The sequence below is a fragment of the Rousettus aegyptiacus genome, unplaced genomic scaffold (genome assembly GCF_014176215.1).
Source record: "Rousettus aegyptiacus isolate mRouAeg1 unplaced genomic scaffold, mRouAeg1.p scaffold_m13_p_2, whole genome shotgun sequence".
Classification (NCBI taxonomy): Eukaryota; Metazoa; Chordata; class Mammalia; order Chiroptera; family Pteropodidae; genus Rousettus; species Rousettus aegyptiacus.
The window spans coordinates 45,201,649-45,208,938 of NW_023416295.1; the positions used below are offsets into that span (position 1 = coordinate 45,201,649).

At 36.9% G+C, this 7,290-nt stretch overlaps 1 long non-coding RNA gene across 2 annotated transcripts in view; it reads left to right on the forward strand.

Moving 5' to 3' along the window:
• The window catches only part of LOC118613848, a 28,615-nt gene extending 21,817 nt beyond the window's left edge, over window positions 1–6,798 (forward strand). For both annotated transcript variants that reach the window (XR_004955964.1, XR_004955962.1), the window contains one exon: window positions 6,026–6,798. This is a non-coding gene — a long non-coding RNA (uncharacterized LOC118613848). The remainder of the gene's footprint in view (window positions 1–6,025) is intronic.
• The last annotated feature ends 492 nt before the right edge of the window (window positions 6,799–7,290 follow it).

Consider the following 7,290-nt stretch of genomic DNA (forward strand, 5'->3'; position numbering starts at 1 on the left):
AATCGCTACATACTAAATGGACTGAAAGTTGCTAATATTGGAAACAGGAAGATAAGTAAGGAGGCACTTGCAATCAGCCATACGATTGGAGTAGTTCTCTTCATTTTGACTTGACGAGAAACTACAAATGCAAATGGAAGGTAAATTCCAAGACAAGTACACGCTATGCTGCTAACCAAACTTTGTGTGGTATTTAAAAGCTATATTCAATTACTTAATTTCCCTGAGCATTGGTTTTTCTGGAGAAACTTCCCAATCTTGAAGAGTTAAATTGAGCATTAAATGACAAAATAATAAATGAGAAGCATCTAACACCATGCCTGACACAGAGTAGGTACACATTAAATTATATTGTTACTATCATTTTCCATAAAGTAATGCCTTCTTATGACCCATAAAATCTCCATTTTTAAAAATCATCAATCTCTCCATTTATAAACTTAAGACATAGAAATTACCTCTTTTAAATAGGTACTTATCTTCTTACTTGCTTTTTCTTTTACATCTTGGAGTAGAGACTGATTCTGCAAGAAAATAGCCTACTAAATATATAAAAATCAATCAGATCTTTAAAGATTCAAAATATGTTCAGTGCCATATTGGTAGTAGTTTTTTCTCTCTAGTTAACATTTAGGACACCTTTTACATTACCATCCCTATAAATACAAATGTAGGAAAAACGTTTCAAATATGAATTTATATCTTATCTAAAATTGTTTCCAATTTTAATCATTTTTTTCACTAAATCCAAATTATATTTTATGAGTCAGTATTTGTCATTTAAAATAATATATTTCAATTTTACACTAGTATCCCTTTTTTAATGGTGTCATGTTTCTAATGTTGACTTGTGACTCAGTATGCCTCAGGTCAGCCACGGAATCCCCTTTAACATTAAAATATGGAATCAACGAAGACTGCAGAAAATAACCACAATTTGGCTCAATCTTTCTTGGAAAACAAATTCAGAAAATAGAGCAGAGATACTATTGATGCATTTCCTCTGGCCGCAGCCTGGGAGGGAACAGGGACTCTGTCTTTTCCCTCCTCATTTCCTGCCAGAAAGGAGTTGGGGCTTCCACTATGAAATACAAGCCATAGTCACCACCAAGGGGTGAATGGCAAGAGATTATGGGACTCTGAACCCTGAGAAGGAGCTGGGGTATAAGAAATAGGGATGGAAGAAGGAAGCAGGGTGGCAAGAGAGGGGTCCTAGAAAGAGGGAAATGTAGGGAGGTTCCCACTGTAACTCTTAACACTTAACCCAGCCCTGGGGGAGCTGATGAATGATGGCAAGTGTCACAGTTGTGCCCCAGGTAGAAGAAGAGCAGGATGAGGGCAGGAGTTGGATTGATTATTGTCAGAGAAAGGGAAGGGAAGGGGTAAGAGTAGATGCTTAAGACCAACCACCAGTGAGATGTGTCCCCAGGTCCATATGACAGTAATCAATACAACACAAGCTAAGGTAAAAAAAACTGGTAGCTTATCAAATTTTTCCTACAGATTTTATGTGAGATGTTCACTATCCAGTTTCTATGCTTCTCAGAAGTTAGGAGCAACATGGATTGATTCTAACTGCTAAATGTGATTTTCTGGATTAAGGTACCCTCATAAAGAATATAAGGAAAAAGTTATATTTCTACCAGATTATATATAAATTATATTTGACAATTTTTAAGGGCTTTCAAAATATTTTTTAGGATGCAAATTATATTGAGTTCAATAGCGAAGGTTGGGAATTATCTAATGCTCCTTTCCTGTCTTATCCTACACCATGTGTCTCAGCCCCTGTACAGATCTGGCATGTGGGAAGCTCTCAATAAATAGCTGCTGAGAAGATGATACTTCTTGAAATTAATACCTCTAGATTTTACAAATATAATAATCTCATTATGAGTATAATTGTCACCGACATAGTCAGAGTATTAGAAACTTCGAAAGCTTAAGTTGGCCATGCCTATGACCACAGGACTGCTATTCCAGATCCTGAAAGAAAAACAGTTCATAGAAATTTTGTCATGAGAAAGTCTTTTTAAAAAGTTTTTAATAGACTATGTTTTTTAGAGCAGTTTTAGGTTCACAGCAACACTGAGTGGAACTCTTACTCATTGCTGGTGAGAATGCAAAATGGTATAGACACTTTGGAAAACAGGTTGGTGGATTTGTACAAAGCTACATACTTATTCCAGCCTTCATGCTCCTTGTTATTTACCCAAATGAATGGAAAATTTATGGCCACACAAATATGTGCACACGGATGTTTACAGAGCTTCATTCATAACTGCCAAAACTTGGAAGCAATGAAGATGTCTTTCAGTAGGTGAGTGGATAAATAAACTGGTACATCTGGACAATGGGATATTATTATTCAGCCCTAAAAAGAAAAGAGCTATCAAGCCATGAAAAGACGTGTATATTGCTAAGTGAAGGGAGCCAGTCTGAAAAGGTACATGCATACTATATAACTCAACTGTATGACCATAATAAGATCGGTGGTTGCCAGGATTAAGGAGGAGAAAGGGATGAACAGGTGGAGCACAGAGGATTTTTAGGGCAGTGAAACCACTCTGTATTTTACTATAATGATGACTAGATGAAATTATTCATTTGTCAGAACCCATTGAATGTACAACACCAAGTGTGAATTGTAATGTAAACTATGGACTTTGGACGATTATGATGTGTAAATGTAGGTTCATTTGTAACAAAGGTACCACTCTTGTGGGGGATGTTGATAATGTGGGAGGCTGTGCATGTGAAGGAACTGGAGGATATGGGAAATCTCTGTACCCTCTGCTCAATTTTTCTGAGAAAGGCTTTGTATAAGTAATTTGCTCACAGTATCTTACTATTTGATCATTGCTAACTTTGCTGCATTCTTACTATGTGTCAGGCACAGTTACATACCTGGTTAGGTTACATTTAACCCTGAACACAACTCTGTAAAGTAGATACTATTATTATCATCATCTCCTCTTTACAAGGATGGAAATGAGGCTTGGAGAGACTGAGTAACTTGCCAAAGTCACAGTGTCAAAATAGATAGAGCTTGCACTTGTCCTCATTCTGCCATGCCATCCCAGGCCACACAGATGCTAACTGAAGCCAGCGCTATGTCACGGGGACATTGTAACATGTGAGCATAACTAATAACTGTGATGGAATAGGAAAAACTATGAACTAAAATTTTATATGAAGCTATTTGTAAATAAATTATAAAGATCATAAAAACTGCTACCAAGTGAGAGATCCAGGGGAAAACGTCTTTGCATGATTCACTTAGCATCCACTGCCTGAGCATCAGAAAAAGTTTTTTGTGTGTGCTGAGGTAATGTTTGCGGTGGTTTTCTGTTAAAGAAAAAAAGACACTTAAAAGTCTTCTGGTGGCAAAAATTTAAATAGATTTTAATGATTTATGCTCTGACTTAAAAAAAAGTGTTCTGCTCTTTCATTATGCCCAAAATAATGTAAAATATGACTTTTTCACTTTTTAGTGATTTATAGATTATACCCTACACTGTGCCCTCACAGGGCATGTACAAAGGGAAGACCAAAATTGTTAATAATGTAAAGGACGCCCACATCTGGTTGATCTTCCCAGGTGAATGAAACCAAAGCCCGATTTAACAGATGGACACTGCGCTGTTTCCTGATGGTAAAATCGCCAGATGTTTAGAGATTCCACAAGTACAAAGGCAGAAGGAAGTGCGTTAATGATGAGGTTTCTGGCACACCTTTGAATTTTCTTTCTTTTCACACTGCATTTCCTTGCACATCAGGTATATGTCCATGAGTTGTGTCATTATTTGAATTTTAATTAAAATAGAATTTTGCTCTAAAAGATTTTTTTAAAATCAGGACCGGGGGAGATGTTATTATATATCATCACCAGGCTGCACCAAACGTATTCAGAACTTGAAAGAAAAAGTTCATCTGTTTTATTTCCCATTGATTTTCTTCCACAAATACCTTCAAAGTGGCCTGGGCCCCAAATACCAGTGATGGTCTGCCTGACATGCCCCCCTCCCGGGCTCTGCTTCCCTGGCTTTGTGAGGGAGCCTCTAGCTCCTGCTGCAGGGGGGATCAGAGCAGGTTTGCTCCAATAGTTTCTTAGGCTGTATCCATTATTTTTAAGCCTCTGACCCTAAAAGGAAGTTGGGCCCACCCTCAGTCATGAAGGGGACAGTGTGGAGGTCATAATGCTGGGGAATTGGAGCTTTAGTGCTAGTAGAGCTGCAGGAGAGAGATTGTTCCATGGTGGAGAAGCTCCAGCATGGAGATTAAGACCTCGTTCCAGCATTAACCATGTGGCTTTATCCTTGGACCAGTTGCTTAAACCTCTCTCTGTCTTGGTTCTCAGTTTTCCCCTCTGTATAATAGGGATCATCATTCATACCTCATAGGATTGTACTGATGATGATCAAATGAGGTAAGGGATAGAAATGCACCTTGCACAGTGCCTGATATAGAATTAAATCCTTAAATAAGAAGAAATCAGAGAGTGAGAGGAAAATTTCATTGTAAATTTCCATGCACACTGCCTCAAGTAACATATTCTTCCATCCTTTTGCCTCAGGATATTTCCATTTTGAATCCTGGGACAGACTAACTTCAGCTCATTTGTTCCAAACCAGTCTTGATTTTTCCAGTAGTCAAAGTTCTGGGCCCTATATGCAATACAGTCAATGTGGGCTGCCATATTGTATTATAATCATCAAACTTGCTAAGAGACTAGATGTTAATTATTCCCACCATAAAAAATCAATAACAATTATATGATGTGATAGAGGGGCTAACTATCACTACAGTTGTAGTCATATTATAGTATGTAAATATATTAAACCAATGTGTTCTGCATCTTAAATTTTACAATGTCATATGTCAGATATATTTCATTAATTACTTAATTAAATAACTAGTTAATTAACTAACTAAATAATTAATCAGGGCCCTGAACTTTCCCAGATGGAGCTGCTTATTTCAAAACTGAGAGAGGGCTAAGGGGTCTGCCCAGCTCAGCTATCTTGTGATAGTTCTTCTTTCAGATGTTTAGAAGTTTGACCTTATGAGTCCATGTAAATACAGAGACAAGCTACAAAAAAAAAAAAAAAAATAGCTTTCTTTGAGAATCTTTTATGTGTGCTTTCAACAGGATGAAGTTGACATAGGATTAGATACTATGCTATTAATTGAGAGACAACAAAGATGCACCCTGAAAAAGTAAGGCCAAACTTCCCTTTTTCGTATTTTCCCTCTCACTACCTGCTGGGTGACTGTTCAATTAGTGCGTGAACAGCGATTCCCAGAAATTATACAGTCTTTAGTGTTCACAAGGATATAGTTCCTGATGTTTTTTCCCAGCAGTATATACAACCATTTCCTACAATTAAATAGTAGGCTAATCTGAATATTAACTATCTGCCAATTTCAACACACATCTCCTATAAACATTTCCTTCCTGGGTAGGGAGGAAGCCCAAATGATGTGGTCCTGTGTAGTTCTTTAACTTTCTTTTTTATGATTGGTGCAGAGCATCTGATTATTTCCAGGTGTTTCAGATTTTCTCATGGTCTCCCTATTATTTCTCCCCTCTTTGAGCTCCTTTGGCAATGAATGTGACCATGAGATCCAAAGCTATAAAGGATGTGTTCACCACTTCCCTCTTATGTCTGTCGCTTTATTTAACCACAAGTTCACTGTCTTTATCCATGTTAATTCCCTGAGGTATTCACACAGCATTTGTGTTGACTGCCTTAATTTTGATCTTCTCTAATCATTCCCTGCCAGATGGTAGTTAAAGTTTAATGGTCCCTGTAAAAATAGTTCCCTTTCTTCTTTCATCAGTCATGTGTGTTTACTTAGCTAACTGACCACCAACAAAATGAATTCAACAAACACATTGGCTTAATACTTTTCATGGTAGCTAAAGATGTGGGCTGCCATTATCCACTCAACCGTTATCCTTACCTTAGATACCTTTTTTTCTGTTTTGTTAGTTTTCTTTCCTTTTTATCTCCCTTCTCAGGTTGTTTGGTGGAAACCACAAGATCGTGAGGCTCAGCAATCATCAGTGTGCAACAATCGAAGTATGTGGACATGTCCAGTTCCAATAATACTTAAGTATTAGATAGATGACATTTGGCATATCTGTAGAGCTTTCCTTGCCACACCCATAAGATGTGGGTAAGTGTCATTCTTTATGATTCAGATAAGCTGAGCTAACTCCTAGAAGGCCACACAAGAGGCTAGGATGGAAACTTAGCATTCTTAAGGAACAAAATAAAGAAGCAGATAGATAAGACAAATTTTTCTCCAAATAAATAGTATGCCCTTCGTGTCTTTAGTGCATTCTACTATCATTCCTGAGCTAGCTAGCTCAGAAATAACAACTAAATAAGAATTATGTTATATGCCATTTTACAGATGAGGTAGCCAAGATGAGCCATAATACATGGCCTTTGCCAGGCCACACACAAATCTCTAGAAGTATCCTGTCACTTAGATTTACAGTCAATTTATTAAAATATGTAGGAGCTATTTAAAAAATAAATAAAACTAACCAAACAAAAGATTAGGAGCATTTTTAAAGCAAGCATTCTGGGCGACTTTATACACACACCACTTAAAGCCTATAAAATATAGGAGTCTAAGGCAGGGGTCTTCAAACTACAGCCTGAAGGGCAAATTCAGCATGCTGCCTGTTTTTGTAAATAGTATTTTATTGGAACATAGTCACACTCATTCTTTTACATATTGTTTATGGCTGCTTTAACACTACAATGACATTGTTGAGTAGTTTTAACAGAGACTATATGACCTGCAAAGCCTAAAATATTTATTATCTGGCCCTTTACAGGAAAAAAAAAAAATGCCAACCCTGCTCTCGGCCTTTGAATTGTGGCATTGCATAAATAATGTCTTCTTATGATTCAGGACTGCTATTAGGTGTTGTCACTGAACATTGCTTAAAATAATGTTGATTTTAAATGGCATTTCAAATGCAAAAGGATTCTAAAATCATCTACCAAAATGTCTGTCTCAATTGTACTGATCATCTTGAAGAGTTAAGAAACTACAAATGTTCAACAAATTCTTGGTAATTTGAGAAGCAGCTGATGGCCACTATACATTCAATAGCTAGTAGTAATCTAGAATGTCGGCAAGAGATATCCTAACTAACTATTAATCAATGAAAAAAATAAGTGTCATTTGGCCAGTTTTGCAATTTGGAGCAAGAAACTTAGAATTCTTGAGGAACAAAATAAAGAGGCAGATAGATATAACAAATTC